Source organism: Lycorma delicatula, chromosome 1 (assembly GCF_047948215.1).
Source record: "Lycorma delicatula isolate Av1 chromosome 1, ASM4794821v1, whole genome shotgun sequence".
NCBI classification, from domain to species: domain Eukaryota; kingdom Metazoa; phylum Arthropoda; class Insecta; order Hemiptera; family Fulgoridae; genus Lycorma; species Lycorma delicatula.
In genome coordinates, this window is record NC_134455.1 from 10,421,987 (window position 1) to 10,439,865 (window position 17,879).

General features: G+C 33.4%; 1 protein-coding gene across 1 annotated transcript in view; it reads right to left on the reverse strand.

Moving 5' to 3' along the window:
* Nucleotides 1-4,338, reverse strand: part of ATPCL (ATP-citrate synthase) — a 159,452-nt gene extending 155,114 nt beyond the window's left edge. Inside the window, exon 1 of the mRNA XM_075368455.1 lies at nucleotides 4,191-4,338. The gene's annotated coding sequence lies outside the window, so the exon portion shown is untranslated. The remainder of the gene's footprint in view (nucleotides 1-4,190) is intronic.
* Nucleotides 4,339-17,879: the final 13,541 nt, after the last annotated feature.

A 17,879-nucleotide genomic window follows, 5' to 3' on the forward strand; every position in this document is an offset into this window, starting at 1 on the left:
TACAGAAAACTGCTACAAGAAAAGATGCCTAAAGAACCAGTAATGAATGTAGAAATAAAATAGGGAAATTTTAAGAGAGCAATGGTGGAAGCAGCCGAAGAGGTTTGTGGTAGAACATCAGGGAAGAAGAAGGATAAGGAAACAAAAAGGTGGAATGATACAACAAAACAGGCAGTCAGAAGAGGATACACTGGCTTATATCAGTAAAAGAAAAAAAATGTAAGAAAATAATGTAATTGAGAAAGAAAAAGAAAAGTCATTGGAAGGATTTACAGACAGATTGGGAGATGATACAAAAGGAAGTAAGAAAATATTTTACAAAATGATGGCGAACAAAAAGAAGAAGACAAAAATGTCAGAAAGGATGGAAATACAAAATGGAAAACTGGTGAATGTTTCAGATTTAGTGAAAGAGCTATGGAAGGATTTTGAGAAATTGCTAAATATAGAAGATATAAAGAGGAAAATATCCAAAGTGAGGAGGATTACAATTGTTGGTTAGAGGAAATCTCATGGAGAAATGGGAAATGCAATTTGTAAATGAACAGAGAGAAGCAGGACCTGATAAAGGTACTGTTAATATAATAAAAGCTGGAGGTCCAGATGGCATGCAATGGATAAAAAGCATTGAATTGCATAGGATCATCCTAGAAGACTGGAAAAGGAGAGATGTAATCCCTCTTTTTAAGAAAGATAGAAAGAAGCAATGTAAGAACCATCATGGGAACAGAATAAGTACAACGTCAGAACAGGGAAAAGTGAATAACAGTATGGATTTAGGGTTGGAAGAAATACAGCAACCTTACTTTTGCAGTTCAGAAATTGTTTAAGAGTATGACAGAAAGATAGTAATGTTCATTGATATTGAGAAGGCATTCGATTGTTGATAGGAGGGACATACAGAAGGAAATGATGAGAGTGGGCATCGAGAAAGAATATGCTAATATTATTAAAGAAATGTACAGAGATTATAAGTGTACAGTAACACCATATGAAACACTGGCTGGCTTACCATAAGAAGTGGTCTTAAACAAGGAAGTATTTTAACACCAACCAACATTATTTAATGTGGGGATGGAAAGAGTGAACCAACAAATAAAAGAAAGAAAGGGAGAAAAAGATAAGAAAATGACTTTTGCCGATGACAAGATAATATAGGGTGATAAAGTTGGGAATGTAGAGATCCAGTTAGATGCTTGGAAGGAAGTAATGAACAACTATGGACTAAAAATCAGTAGGGAGAAGAATGAGGTGATGAAGTGATAAGAGGTTGGAACAAGATGTACTGGATGGGGAATGTATGAAATTGGTGAATAGTTTCAAATACTTGGTAAATGAAATAAGTGATGGGCAAAAGAAATACCAGAATGACTGCAAATGGGAGGAAATCTGAACCAAAGTGTGAAACATTTGTTATGGAACAAGAAACTATCAGATAGAGTAACAATCATAATGTACCAATCCTATTATATGCCAATGTAGTGGAATCAGTATATCTATTATATGGAACTGAATCATGAAAGATGACAAAAAGAGAATGAATTAGGTTGCAGGCTGGTGAGATGTAAAACAAGAAAGGATAGAGTGAGGAGTTCGGCCATAAGGAATGACTTGGGGTTGGAGAGAATGAACTTGCGATGGTATGAACACATAACAATGAATGAATAGAAACTACCAATCAGAATGGAAGAGCTGAGAATAAATGGAGAAATTCCCAGAGGATGACCCAGAGTAAGATGGAGGGTTGGAATTAAGAACAATGTGGATAAAAGAGGGTACAATTAACAGTAGGTGGAAGAGCAGATATGGTGGGAAGACAGACAAAGATGGGAAGGTTTAGTGAACACCCAGCAGTAGCTAAAGGATCAGGATATGTATATGTATATATATGTATAAAAACCTTATTTCTAAATGTGATAAATATTAAATAAAATTAATTACACATGAATAGATAGACTGATCAAAGAATAGTCAGTATAAATTAATAAAAAAAGATTTTAAGTGACTTTTGAAAGATGACGAAAAACTTTTCTCTAGCATATGCAGACTGCACCAAATGAAAATGCTGTTCAAAATATAATCTATGAAGATGTGAACTAAAACAGTGAGACCACACAGAGGATTTGATTACATATTTAATATTTCACCAAATCCTTATTGAAATACTGCAACATTTTAATAAGCTCGCTCTGCCTGAGCATTATTTGACACTATGACAATTACACTGAACTTGGGTATGTAGTACACCAATTAACATGGTTATGAATAGTCACCTGCCAGAGGGATGCATTAGCCTTGCCAACAGTGTGACCAGCAAACTTATATAAAATAACCTCCTTGCCTAATTTTTAATCCAGATATTGTAAAAATAAATCAATTAAACCTGAAGGCATTTATAATAACTAGTTGGAATATGATACCTACTTTATTAGTAGTGTATTAATTATGAGAAGAAAATTGAGATTATGGCAGAGTAATCTTGAGCAAGACAATTAATTAAGGCTGGGCACATTTAGTATATTCAGCAAATAATAAATAAATATCTAACTCTGTTGGTGTTGAAGCTTATATTACAACACAAGGAAAATAAGAATGACACAAACTATCAAGTTTAAAAATTTTTTAGAAAAGTGTTTCCTTTTAAGCGACAAAAACTGATAGCTAAGTAAGGAACTAGCTTGGGTACTTGAAGAAGATGCCCACAGAAGAAAGGCGATCTGTAGTTAGTCAGTTGGTCACTGTAGTTAGTTGTTAGATGGCGCCACTGAAAGGAGAAAATAAATTAAAATTATAATCTAACTTTATATAATAAATAAATATAATCTAACTAAACTTAACCTACACTTGCTAACCTTGACTAACAAGCAAAGGTTAGCGAGCATAGGTTAAGTTTGGTTAGATTATGTTTATACTTTCAGACTTATTTATTATATAAATTTATATATATATTTATTAATTTATTTACCTTTTCTCCTTTCAGTGGCACCATCTAACAACCGACTAACTATAGCAACCAACTGACTAACTACAGATCACCTGCGGGCATCTTCTTGAAAAGTACCCTGGCTTATTTTAATGAAATTTCCATAATACAGAAAATCAACGAGGTCAGGTAACTGACACACTAATCGTAGGAAATTAAAAAAAAAAATACAGCAGCAGGCTATTCCAATAACTGTTCAATGATGTGTTATGAAAAGTGTAGTAAGCTAAAAATTCCTGACACAAATAAACAAAAATTCATAAAAATCATTTGTGTACATAACAAACACACATATGTTTAACAACTTGCATGTTTAAAAACTATCTCACTTTTACAAGTGGACATCCATTTCATGACTTTTGCACATCCTCTACCCTGTGTTAAGGTGTAAATAAGTACAAAATTTTTATCTGCTGGTAACTTAGAAGTTTAGAGTGAGCAATATGGATACTATTATCCAGCAGCTGATCTCTTCACGTCATTCAATTACAGCTTGAACAGTGTTTTTTCTTGGTTTACTGATGTAACATTCATAACAGGGGTACTAAAGAATACCTTGTAAATAAATAAAGATTAATAGCATCATTTCATGTGGATGACAACAAAAGAAACATATTAATAGACAAAGAAAAAAATTACTAGAACCACAAAGTAAACAAACCTTCAATAAACTATTATCACTTCAAAAATACCACTGAATTTCTTGAATTATCTTGTAAAAATAATTTTTATAAAGCTTCATTGACAATTCGAAAATAAACAAAATATTATTTTATGTAATTAAATTTGAGGTTAGGATGATGAGGTTACGTCTGAATTAAAGATGAAAAGAAAGATACGACAATAACTAGTACAGATTACAAATAATACACAGAGTTCTATTCGAGGAAAAGCAAGGCAGGTACGTATAATATTATAGCTTTATAACCAAAGCTTTTGGTTTACCAAAAATTTTAGTTGTATACATATTTTTAAGAAACGCTTTTCAAGAAGAATATTTACACAACATCCGTTTTACATAGACCTCTTACAAGTATAATAATCATTAGGCAAGAAACAATTGTTCTCTACAGAACAACCCGTTACTGCTACAGCATTTTAATAAGCCCGCTCTACAAGAGCATTACTTGACACTACGCCAACGAAACTGAACTCGTGTATGTAGTACACCAATTAAGTTATTACAATGAAATTAATATGTACTCACATTAAAATACACCAACTGTACCAAACTATAGAATTATATCTCACTAAGAAGTTTTTTAGTTCAACCGGACGAACGCACGGTAGGAAACAAACCCGTAGAATTGCCGGACGAAAAGGCTGACAATTCGACAACTAGCATTGCGCTAACAATTTTATTTCAGAGATACCAACTAAACTACAAAGTAATTAAATTACATTAATATTTTCTTGTTTTTTGTCTAAGAATGTTTCAATTTATATTTTTTAAAAAGAGTTTCAATGCATACGGGTGTAAACTATGTTGTTTATTTATTTAGGGTTAGGGAAGAATAGGTTATAAAGATTTTACTTCATGAAATAAGCAAATTATTATTGTTTAACTTTATTATTTATTAGGATTGAATAATATAGTCATGTACGTATAGACAGGTGACTGAAATATTTTTATTTTTGTTATAGTTGTTCTATTGCATGGCGTTATCAACGACATAATCAAGAAGGTTTGGCAGTTGAATATGTTATAGGAATGTATAGTGCTAGATGAAACTGAAAAAGTAGTTTGCTTGAGGCAGAAGTTCGCTGTGTTGGGCTTTATGTAACTCTTTTCTCGTAATATTAGGCTCATTCGGAAACCGAGTATTATGCAGTACAATGTAACTATTTTCATAAATAGCAAAGATTATTTCCACTATTAAAATTCATTATCATTTTGTTTATTTTCTTTAAAAATATATAACGTACTTATAAATATTTCTTACTTCATTTATTATTACACTCCCTATATCAAATCAGTCATAAAATAAGTGACCATTTTATGTACTGGATACATATTTCATGTTGAGTTAACCGATATAGTACAATTCTTGGCGTGTCCGGTACGAATAGAATAGTTGTTTCCTTCTGTATTGTACGGCGTGTTAGTTAATGTTTTGTGTGCATTAATGAGTTCGTAAGTTTTTTGATTTTTGTTAGTGATTCTTTTTTTGTGGCAGAATTTAAATCCGTATTTCAGAATAAAAAGCTGCATAGTCAAACTCATGAAATAGTTAATGTGCACGATTTTATAAAGAAAGAAGCTATTAAGTTAGCAAAATTAGAAGATGACAAAACATTTAATACGCATTCAAAAATGTGAAGAGCCGCTGCAGCTTGTGGGATTTCAAGATCACAAGTTCAAAAACTCAGAAAAGAAAAGCAGGATCTTCTTAAATCTAAATCGTAGTCGTCCTCATTCAGCACACAAAAAGTATAAACAACGTTCAAAACCAGTTAGTGGATTAGACAGTTTTGATCAAGGCGTTGTAAGAAGAGCAGTTAAAAATACGAGTAATGTAAAGAATAATGAACTGCCTCCATCAAATAAATTATGTGAAGAATTTCAGAAGAGTATTCAATTTGAAGGTTCTAGAACTACATTAGCACCTAATCTGAAAGAGTTAGGGTTTAAGTGCTTTAAAACTGATAATAATAGGAAACTTTTGATTGAGAAAGAAGACATCTGGTGGAAGAGGATAGAATATTTAAGAAAAATGACCGATTTCAGAAGAAAATTTTTCGATTGTTTATTTAGACGAATCGTATATTTTAGTGTCCTACTCGACGAAAAAATCGTGGTTGGATGACAATGGTGCAGAGTCGTCCATTGTCATGGAGCAGAGTCCTGATTAATAAAGGTGATTTATTTAATTGTAATCCACGCTGAAGGAGAAATAGGATTCATTCCGAACGCGATGTTAACTTGGAAAACGAGCTTAAAAGCGATGCCTATTAAGAAAACGTCAACAATAATTTTTTAAAGTGGGCATCTGAAAAATTAATCCCTAGTCTTCGCTTCCAATCTGTGGTTGTTATCGATAATGCGCCATACCACAATTCACTTCTAGAGAAGTCTCCGAATTCAAATGGTATGATTAATTGGCTAGAAAAGAAACAACATTCCGCTTAATAAAGCAATGTTAAAACCACAACTGTATGAAATAATTAATCACTTTTTTGTCTTCAGTCATTTGACTGGTTTGATGCAACTGCTAGTTATATGTTAAGATTAAAAGTAACAGGAATAGGGAACATCTTTGTCGGACTCCCTTTTTTATTTCTGCTTCTTTCTTATGTTCTTCGATTATTACTGTGGCAGTTTGGTTCCTGTAAATGTTAGCTGTTGCTCTTCTATCTCTATACTTGAACCCTAAATTTTTTTAAATGCTGAACGTTTAATCCAGTCTACGTTATCAAATGCTTCTGCTAAGTCTATAAATGCCAAGTATGTCGGTTTGTTTTTCTTTAATCTTTTTTCTACTATACGCTAAAATTGCTTCCTTTGTGCCTATACTTTTCCTGAAACCAAATTGGTCTTCTAACACTTCTTCCACTCTCCTCTCGATTCTTCTGTACAGAATTCTAGTTAAGATTTTTAATGTACGACTAGTTAAGCTAATCGTTCTGCAACTCTTCACATTTATCTGCTCCTGCTTTCTTTGGTATCACGACTATAACACTCTTTTTGAAGTGTGACGGAATGTCCCCTTTTTCGTAAATATTACAAACCAGTTTGTTTATCTATCGCTTCCTCACCTGCACTACGCAGTAATTCTGCAGGTATTCCGTCTATTCTAGGAGCCTTTCTGCTTTCAACTCTTTTAACGGTCTCTTAAATTCAGATCTCAGTATTGTTTCCCCTCTTTCATCCTCTTCGACTTCCTCTTCTTCCTCTATTACACCGTTTTCTAATTCATTTCCTCCATATAACTCTTCAATATACTCCACCCATTTATCGACCATTCCTTTCGTATTATAAATCAGTGTACCATCTTTAACACATTGCTAAATCACATAGAAATTCAAAAAGTTTAAGTTTTTAAAAAAGTAATTTCATTGAAAATAATGATAACTGAGATATCGTTTTTTTAGTGTGCAGTCAAGAAGTGTAATTGTGGTTGTTGAAATTGCGAGATGAATTAATTATATTTTTCCAGAATAAACAAAGGCTATTTTCAATTTTTTTTTTTACAAAGTAATGAGTATATGTTGCTGTTGGCTAACTTGGCCGATGTATTTTTGCTTTTAAACAACTGGAATGTAAATTTATAAGGAAGTGATAAAAACATTCTATTAATGATCGACAAAATTCACGCTCTCGTTAAAAAGCTTGAATCTGGATTATTCACCTTCAAAGCAAAAATGTTGATATGTTTCCGCCCACTTCCGATTATATTGAGAAAAATTTTGACAAAGAAGGCGCTATTATTCACCACAGCTTTTACAGTACTAAGATGCATTTGTACGAGCTAAAAATTCAGTCGCCAGAGTATTTCCCAGATAATAAAAATGATTTCTCGAAGAGACGGGTACTGAATCCATTTAGTGAAAATGTTGTAGCAGCTGCTAATTTACCGGTTGAGATTCACAACCGGCTCGTAGGAATGTCCGCGATAGAACGTTACAACTACAGTTCATAACTGAAGATTTAGATTTTGCAGTTTGTCAGTTCCTGGACGATGATTTATTTTTGGCCACCTTGGTGCCCGGTTCGTACATTCCACGCCGCAAAGCGAATCCCTTTTTTGGTGTGACAGCTTTGGATTTGAATTAGGGGTGCCGGGCATAATGTTAGTTTAGGAAACAATTAACCTTAACAAAACCAAACTTAAAAATTAAATAACAGTATAAAAAGAAATCAGCGATTAAAACGCGAAATATCATAACGAAAAATATTCCTCATATATATTACAGCGTAGATGTAAAGTGTCTATGCCGTATGCTAAAGGCAAAATAAAACCGCAATGAAATACGATATTAAAAATCCAACTTAAAAGAACAAACTTACCGTCTGGCATAAGCCAAATAGCTTCCGATATCGATATATATACACACAAGGACTTAAGAAATAGTATGACTACTTCTTAAAGCCGTTGAAGGCTATATGATGATAACATCGTCATATTGTTCCCTAAAATACTTTCGATGTTAGCCGCTAGTTTAAATTTCCAACGCGATGCCGAATAACAGACATAGTTCACAAGGATATGGTGTACCGTTAGTTGGCGGTTGCAGCGACCGCAAACTGGTGCATCGGTGTTTGAGTGGTGAGATATCCATGAGTGAGCCTAGAGTACCATATTCGCAAACGGCAAATAATAACCTCCTCTCGATGTTTATTTCTGCATGAAGAGCTCTAGGGTGACACTGAGGAGGCTGCAAACAAACCGCTTTTGCCGCACTATCAGCGCGCTCATTGCCTGAAATTCCAATGTGGCTGGGAACCAGCAAAGGCTCACAGTTGTGTTACGCTGAGTCATTTGAGAAATAATATATTGCATATCATAGATATTAGAGTGTCTGTAGTACCTAACACATAGGATACTTCCCTGTAGTATTCCGTTTTCTAGAGTGAAATTATCGGATACCGTCGTTCCAGTCCGAACTCGAAAGGATTACTTACTGAGGAAACCTTTGATGAATGCAAGGAGATTCCCTTGTATACCCCATTCTTACAGTGCATTTAGGATCCCTCTCCTTCAGGCCACGTCATGTACCTTTTGCATATCGAAAAATACAGCAGGCGTTGGCGAATATGGAAGCGTTATGGATAACAGATTCCAGGGCAACTACATGAACGATAGATGGTCTGCCTCGGCGAAACCGCGGAACTGCCGCTCGGCGGCAATTAGAGCGTTTCTCTCAAGGTACTACACTAGACGACGGTTTACTTTCGTTACGTCAACTTGCACAGGGTATTGGTCAAGGAGATAGGACAATAACTTGAAGGGTATAGTTTATCTTTACCAGGTTTCTCTATGGGAACACCAATGCTTCTGACGAAGAATCTGAAAAAACCTGGTTAGAAAATATTTTATTGTAAATAAACAAAAGATGTCTTAAAGCAGTATCGGGGAGGTGAGATAACATACAAAGCCTGATATTATCATTTCCAGGGGAATTATCAAGGGAATTATTCAAGGCGTACCTTAGCTCATCGAAAGAAAAAGGAGCGTTTAATTAATTATGCAAGTCTCCAATAACAAATGGAATATTTTCTACATGCAACTTAAATCTCATTAACTCAGGCCAGTATGACGAGTAGGGGAAGCTGGCATAAAGGTATTTCCAAACTTGATCGTTACGTCATATGGCGAGGTGACGAGGATGCTGTTTTTTTTCCAATTCAATCGTAAATGGAGTCTGTTTTGATCCAGATACGGTCCGAACCTTTCTTCGTACAACCGATGATGGAGTTGTCCAAGAATTGTTACCGACGTAATTTAGTCACGATTTTCTTTCAGCACACCGAAACACTCGACCACATATTTCTCTCGCATTCCGGAAGGCGCAAAGCAATTCTACCGTAGGCCTTCAACTGAAATTACATAAAGCCCTGCAACGATCACTGAGTACACTCCTACAGTCTTCATATCATCACGGAACAACAGACCGCCTTGGCTTTGTAGATGTGAGGGAGATAAATTCACTTGCAATATTGATTATCAGGTTTGTAAATACGGAAAGTTGTAGTATCGTGCTGCAATTGCTATTGTACTGCTCGAAGGAATCTTTGTATCCGATCCAATCTGCTTTCCCAACCATCCATCTCCATGGGCCTATCTGAGGTAAATCACTATCTCCGACCATTTGTAATCACTTACAAAGAAGTTTTTGGACACATTACTTATGTAAGTAAGGACCTTCCTTCTTTTTCCTGTTTAGCCTCTGGTAACTACCGTGTAGATAATACTTCAGAGGATGAATGAGTATGATATGTATGAGTGTAAATGAAGTGTAGTCTTGTACATTCTCAGTTCGACCATTTCTGAGATGTGTGGTTAATTGAAACCCAACCACCAAAGAACACCGGTATCCACGATCTAGCATTCAAATCCGTGTAAAAATAACTGGCTTTACTAGGACTTGAACGCTGGAACTCTCGACTTCCAAATCAGCTGATTTGGGAAGATGCATTCACCACTAGACCAACCGTAAGTAAGGACCTGTCCTTACATAAGAACAGGTCGATGCACAAAAATGTACCCGATGAAGATGACATAAATGTGTACTACCAACTCATCGTTGAACAAGCAAAGGACCAGGTTCTGCCTCAATCGATCAATTATAGTGCTCAAGAAGAACATGATGATGAGTCTTACTAATAGTGTTGACATTGAAATCGCTAATTATTAGGCTGGGCAAGAGAATCTTTGGTAACAGATTAGGCAGATCATTCTCACTGACATCAAAATTTGTGCAAAGGTACTCGTACAAGTTGCAGATATTAATTTTAAATGGTGCCAATACCTTCATTGCCACCGAAGGGATGCTTGTAGTCAGCGAAATCCATGTAGCTAATACGTATTTATTCAAGAAAACAGCCACAATGCCACATCCTCTACCTACAGTTTGATGTTTGCATCTCTGGCAGATGTACCCATGAAAAGACACTACATCCCGGGGATGGAGGTGAATTTCCTGCAGACACAATATCAAAAAACTTTCTTCCTTTGGTAGGATTTCGATATCCTCATAGAAAAAATGGAGACCGCAAACATTCCACTGAATAATCTTTATACCTATAAAATAAATACTTTTTCCTGCTCTATATAACAGTAACATATAATAATAATTTGTAGATGTTAGAAAAGAAACATACCAGTATACAAAAATAAAATAGAAAGAAGAAAGAGATCTATTTATCACAATGTTACTTACATCTTTATAAAAAAAATCTTAACATTAACATTGTTTTTTTTAAAAATATATATTTATTATTTTATAAATAATACATTATTTTAACCTCACATTAGAATCTTAATTTAGAATAAGATTTAAAAAAATATTCAAGTAATAATTTAAGTTCTGGATTCCTATGCGTTTGTTTATAATGTTAATATGATGTAGGAGCAAAATACAACTATGTTTTACAAACTTGAATTTTGATATCCACAAAGTTACAATGGATCATAAACTTTAAATAACAATATGCTGTATTCTGTGTACTATTAAAATTGTGCACTTTAAATAGTTGTATATATTGTTTTTTGTTTTTTTAGGAGAATAACATGATAAATCATCCAGAAAAGGTTTTGTTCAGATGCTCTCATTAATTTATTTAATTTGAATGGTAGTGTAAATATATAAAAATAATCAGTTAACTTACATGCAGTAAAAGTAATACAAATCTTTGGTTTAGTTAACAGGTATGTTTACAGATTAAAGTAGCTGTTGCACAGATTAGTACACTATCAACCTTTTCACTTGCATTTCACATATTAATAAAAATTGTACAGATGATCATGAAATGACTGACTGTTTTTAATATCAGGGGCATCTGTAGATGACTTCTGTCAAGTAGGTACTTCTCTAAATTGGAATTCACCTAAATCTCTCTTACCACAGGTAAAATAAATGATTACTCTCAAACTTTGTAAAACACAGCCTATAATAATTTAAATATACATTAGGTAAAAAAAAAAAAAAAAAAAAAAAAATCATGACTAATGCCATAAAAGTTTGTACTGCAAAATTTTTAGAGAACAAAAACAGTAACTTTTACATTTTCAGTATTCAAAGAACTATTTTCATGTTATATTTAAAGGTACACTCGTACATTATTCATTTGCCTTGATGCAGTAAGAACTGAAATACAAGAAAAAAATGAACCAAATTGGTAAAATCCACAACATTAGGAACAAACTGACTAAAGAATCATTTTGCAGTTATTTGGTATAGAATAATTTGAAAACAACAAAATCACATTTAAATAATACCAAAATTACATTTGAATACTTTAAGAGATAAAAAATTACTATACAGTGTTTCAAAAGTACCAGAGATATGACCATTCAAACACTTACTGTAGAAACCCTTTTCATATGTTAAATGCTCAGAACAACATATATATATATATATGAGCAGGTATATCATCATATAAACTATGTATATAAACTATGTAAGTGATGCCACATATGTAAAGAAATATTACAGTGTAAAATACCCATCATGTGAAACATTAACTGATGATGACAGTCAATAACCTTGTAAAAACAAAAACAACAGCTCAAAGAGATCCACACTTATTTCAGAACACCAGTACCAGAAATTTGAAACTCAGACTGCTTTTCAAACTCGGAACTTCGGCCCAAAATGTACATATACTCTTTTTGCTTTTTTGCAAAAACAAAGTATAAAAAAGAAATTTTAACTGACAAACCAGTTGTATTAAAAATCACTGTCTAATAAAGTTCAAAATTTCTTCATTTTAAAAATTTTTCAGTTTTCATCTTTAGTCACTGAAGATAGTCCAAGCAATGACTGAAAACATTTTGAAGCAAGTTATTAACAGTTCCAGTAATTATGGAGTGTAAATGGCATGACCCAAAATAGCCAAGAAATTTAGGCATTATTGGATTTAAAAAATTTGGGCATCATGCCAAACTCAGAGATTATTTCACTTTACAATAACAGGGTCTACCATATACAATATTAGTGCTCTCAATAGAGAAGTTAATGGAGGGTTAACAAAAAAAAAAAACAAGGGTCATTCAATAATTAAAGACACAACTTTTTTTTGAGTTATAGTGGTTTATTCGGTCAATGAATTTTTCATTTTTCAACATAATCTTCAGCACATTAAAATACAGTACTAGTCCAATCTCCAAATCAGCTTATTTATGTAAAGAAATTTATAAGTATGTCTTGGCTTTGTAGGTAATTAAGCGCATTTTCTTTGATGTCATTGATATCATTAAACTTCTTATGCCTCCTTGAGTGGACTAAACAAGTGTAAATCTGTTGGGGCCAAGTCGGAACTATATGGATATATAGTTCCGGCTATATAGTTGCATTGGCCCCATCTTGCCATCTTGGGAGTACTATCTCACCGGATGGTGAGATAGTACTCCCCAATGCAATTTGATGATAGTTTCTCAAGTTACTTAAACTATGTGAGGGTGGGTGTTACAGGAAACAGACGCCTTTGCCCTAAGATCCAGGGCATTTTTCAATACTGCTGGTTTTACTTTGTTAATAAGCATGTCACAATAGCATATGCTGTCTATTGTTTGTTGATCTAGAAAATCAACAAAAGCTGGGCCTTTTGTATCCCAAAAAATTTGAAGTCATCATGAATTTTCCTGATGATGACTGGGTTTGATATTTTTTCTTGACAGGTGAACTCTTGTGCTTCTACGTCGTGCTCTGCCTTTTTGATTCTAGTTTATAATCGTGAATTCATTCTCATACTACTGCTCAAAAAAGTGTCACCTTACTGATACTGTTGTTTCAGCTCTGTGCATATACAAAGTCTTGTCTCCTTATGGTGATCTACCAACTCTCTTGGAACCATCTAGCACTTGTTTTAAAATACTTGACTTGTGGTAATAAAGTTATGAACTGTACTAACATTTGCTAGGAATTTTTCAGCTATAATCTCAACAGTAATCCATCTGTCTTCTTGGAAGAGAGAGTCTTTGAGTTTCAAGTGCTGGAGTTGAAACTTAAGTTGTTTATCTAGAATGGTGCTCATCAGTCATTGAATTTTGACAGTTTTCACATTTTTCTACCCACTAGTAAAAATTTCTGAAGTTCATACAACTTTTTCTGTATTATTTAGTCATATTAAGGTAAATGTTAATCAGTTTTTCACCTTCAAAGGATAACAAATGAATTACTGCATGCTGTTCAACTAATTCACAAACTTCAAGAAGACTCACCATTGTAAAATGAGATTTTGAGGTTACAAACAAGACAGTTTTGCCCAAACAGCTGATCAAAAATCATCGCAGGGTTACCAAGTTACTGTTCTGAAAGTATAAATAACCTTCTTCCATATGTTTTGCCTCTACAGCTATTTGTATCTTTAATTACTGAATAACCCTTGTAATATAACTCACTTTGAATATCCAAAATATGAGAGTATAAAGATATAAGTTGTCAAAGTAGCAATAAGAGAACAGCTTGAGCCTCTAACAATAACTGCTGATTTCTTCCTCCACATCATAATATCATAAAGAGGAATTTTCAGTCTTTTTTTTATACATTGGGTGCAAGTTCATTACAGAAACAGACTACAGTTTTAAATAACAAGTATGAAAAACTATACAAGAACAACTGATACACCTATTTACCAAAGAGTGTGAATTAAATTTCTAATCTTCTGTATTTGACTTACGAGTGATCTAATAAAGGTATATGTGCAAGTCAAGTGAACATGACTTGCTTAACTTACCACTTTATTAATATTAAGTACAAATATCATATACTTCAAATCATCATTTGATGTAGGTGGTAAGTCAGTATACTCTCAATTTACATAGTAAATTTTCAGAATGAATTAATTTTTTACAACTTTTCAGTGACTCTCTAACTTTCAGTGTGTCTTTTAAAACAAAGAAGAATGAAATAAACAATATGATTTTAACATTTCTATCCAACAGACAGAATGATCATTCACATCTAACAAAAAATCAATATAAGTTTAACTATGAAATAACAATGAATGTTAAACAAGATGAAAATGCAGATTACATGGGATTTGGCAACTTCCGTGCACCCAAAAAACAAATTTTAATAATCCACAAAAATTCTAAATCAGGGTATTTCAATTAAAAAAGTAAAATTGGAAAAGTTATCTTTACTTATGTTCACTGGATAATACAACTGATTTTTCATTAATTATGACAGTAAAAAAAATATCCTACCAAATTACTTATTCCACCAATAAAAGAAATGTTAAAGAGAGCTAAAATTGTTAATAAAAAAAAGTGAAATATCTGCTCTTTACCAACACAGCTGTTTCAAATTTCTCCCGTAAGAACTGGTCGAAGAATAAAACTCTTTAGGCTGTCAGTAATAGATTTACTGACCTGATCCTAATTACAGGATGAATTTTGAAACAGTTCTTAACTATACCTCTAGAATATTTAACTACAGTAATAAATACTTTTATGCAAATTTCTTAGTTCCCAGATACTTGAAAAGTTAATATTATAATTCCTATAGAAGATAAACTGATAATTGACATTAAATCACAACTATCTATAAAACTACTATTGAGGTTTAGTGAAAGGTTTGAGCAGTTTATCACGCATTGATAATCTCAAATGGAATACAGTATAATAATACTCAATACAGTATTGAAGGTCACATTTAATTAAATTTTAAAATGAAAGTCATGATGCAGAAGAGAGACATTAGACATGCAGTAGAAATGAAAAAATAAGTTTGGTACCTGAAAGTACTCTTTTACAGATTTAAAATCAATGATGGTTTCTTTGTAACCTAGTTACATTTGATAATCAATTATAGCTGGGAGATTTTAAGAGAAATTTAGGGACTGATAAATAAGACCCAAGATATAGAATGAGCAGGTTTATGGAAATCCATCAAACCATATTTGAGTGTAAGTCATGTTATACTCTATAAGGCCCCCTCCCCTTATATATAAATCTAGAATGTTTTTTTTTTTTTTTTTTTTGTCTTCAGTCATTTGACTGGTTTGATGCAGCTCTCCAAGATTCCCTATCTAGTGCTAGTCGTTTCATTTCAGTATACCCTCTACATCCTACATCCCTAACAATTTGTTTTACATATTCCAAACGTGGCCTGCCCACACAATTTTTTCCTTCTACCTGTCCTTCCAATATTAAAGCGACTATTCCAGGATGCCTTAGTATGTGGCCTATAAGTCTGTCTCTTCTTTTAACTATATTTTTCCAAATGCTTCTTTCTTCATCTATTTGTCGCAATACCTCTTCATTTGTCACTTTATCCACCCATCTGATTTTTAACATTCTCCTATAGCACCACATTTCAAAAGCTTCTAATCTTTTCTTCTCAGATACTCCGATTGTCCAAGTTTCACTTCCGTATAAAGCAACATTCCAAACATATACTTTCAAAAATCTTTTCCTGACATTTAAATTAATTTTTGATGCAAACAAATTATATTTCTTACTGAAGGCCCGTTTCGCTTGTGCTATTCGGCATTTTATATCGCTCCTGCTTCGTCCATCTTTAGTAATTCTACTTCCCAAATAACAAAATTCTTCTACCTCCATAATCTTTTCTCCTCCTTTTTTCACATTCAGTGGTCCATCTTTGTTATTTCTACTACATTTCATTACTTTTGTTTTGTTTTTGTTTATTTTCATGCGATAGTTCTTGCGTAGGACTTCATCTATGCCGTTCATTGTTTCTTCTAAATCCTTTTTACTCTCGGCTAGAATTACTATATCATCAGCAAATCGTAGCATCTTTATCTTTTCACCTTGTACTGTTACTCCGAATCTAAATTGTTCTTTAACATCATTAACTGCTAGTTCCATGTAAAGATTAAAAAGTAACGGAGATAGGGAACATCCTTGTCGGACTCCCTTTCTTATTAGGGCTTCTTTCTTATGTTCTTCAATTTTTATCGTTGCTGTTTGGTTCCTGTACATGTTAGCAATTGTTTTTCTATCTCTGTATTTGAACCCTAATTTTTTTAAAATGCTGAACATTTTATTCCAGTCTACGTTATCGAATGCCTTTTCTAGGTCTATAAACGCCAAGTATGTCGGTTTTTTTTCTTTAATCTTCCTTCTATTATTAATCTGAGGCCTAAAATTGCTTCCCTTGTCCTTATACTTTTCCTGAAACCAAATTGGTCTTCTCCTAACACTTCCTCCACTCTCCTCTCAATTCTTCTGTATAGAATTCTAGTTAAGTTTTTTGATGCATGACTAGTTAAACTAATTGCTCTGTATTCTTCACATTTATCTGCCCTGCTTTCTTTGGTATCGTTACTACCAAACACTTTTTTTGAAGTCTGACGGAAATTCCCCTTTTTCATAAATATTACACACCAGTTTGTATAATCTATCAATCGCTTCCTCACCTGCACTGCGCAGTAATTCTACAGGTATTCCGTCTATTCCAGGAGCCTTTCTGCCATTTAAATCTTTTAATGCTCTCTTAAATTCAGATCTCAGTATTGTTTCTCCCATTTCATCCTCCTCAACTTCCTCTTCTTCCTCTATAACACCATTTTCTAATTCATTTCCTCCGTATAACTCTTCAATATATTCCACCCATCTATCGACTTTACCTTTCGTGTTATATATCGGTTTACCATCTTTGTTTAACACATTATTAGATTTTAATTTATGTACCCGAAAATTTTCCTTAACTTTCCTGTATGCTCCGTCTATTTTACCAATGTTCATTTCTCTTTCCACTTCTGAACACCTTTCTTTAATCCACTCTTCTTTCGCCAGTTTGCACTTCCTGTTTATAGCATTTCTTAATTGCCGATAGTTCCTTTTACTTTCTTCATCACTAGCATTCTTATATTTTCTACGTTCATCCATCAGCTGCAATATATCGTCTGAAACCCAAGGTTTTCTACCAGTTCTCTTTATTCCGCCTAAGTTTGCTTCTGCTGATTTAAGAATTTCCTTTTTAACATTCTCCCATTCTTCTTCTACATTTTCTACCTTATTTTTTTTACTCAGACCTCTTGCGATTTCCTCCTCAAAAATCTTCTTTACCTTTTCTTCCTCGAGCTTCTCTAAATTCCACCGATTCATCTGACACCTTTTCTTCAGGTTTTTAAACCCCAATCTACATTTCATTATCACCAAATTATGGTCGCTATCAATGTCTGCTCCAGGGTAAGTTTTGCAGTCAACGAGTTGATTTCTAAATCTTTGCTTAACCATGATATAATCTATCTGATACCTTGCAG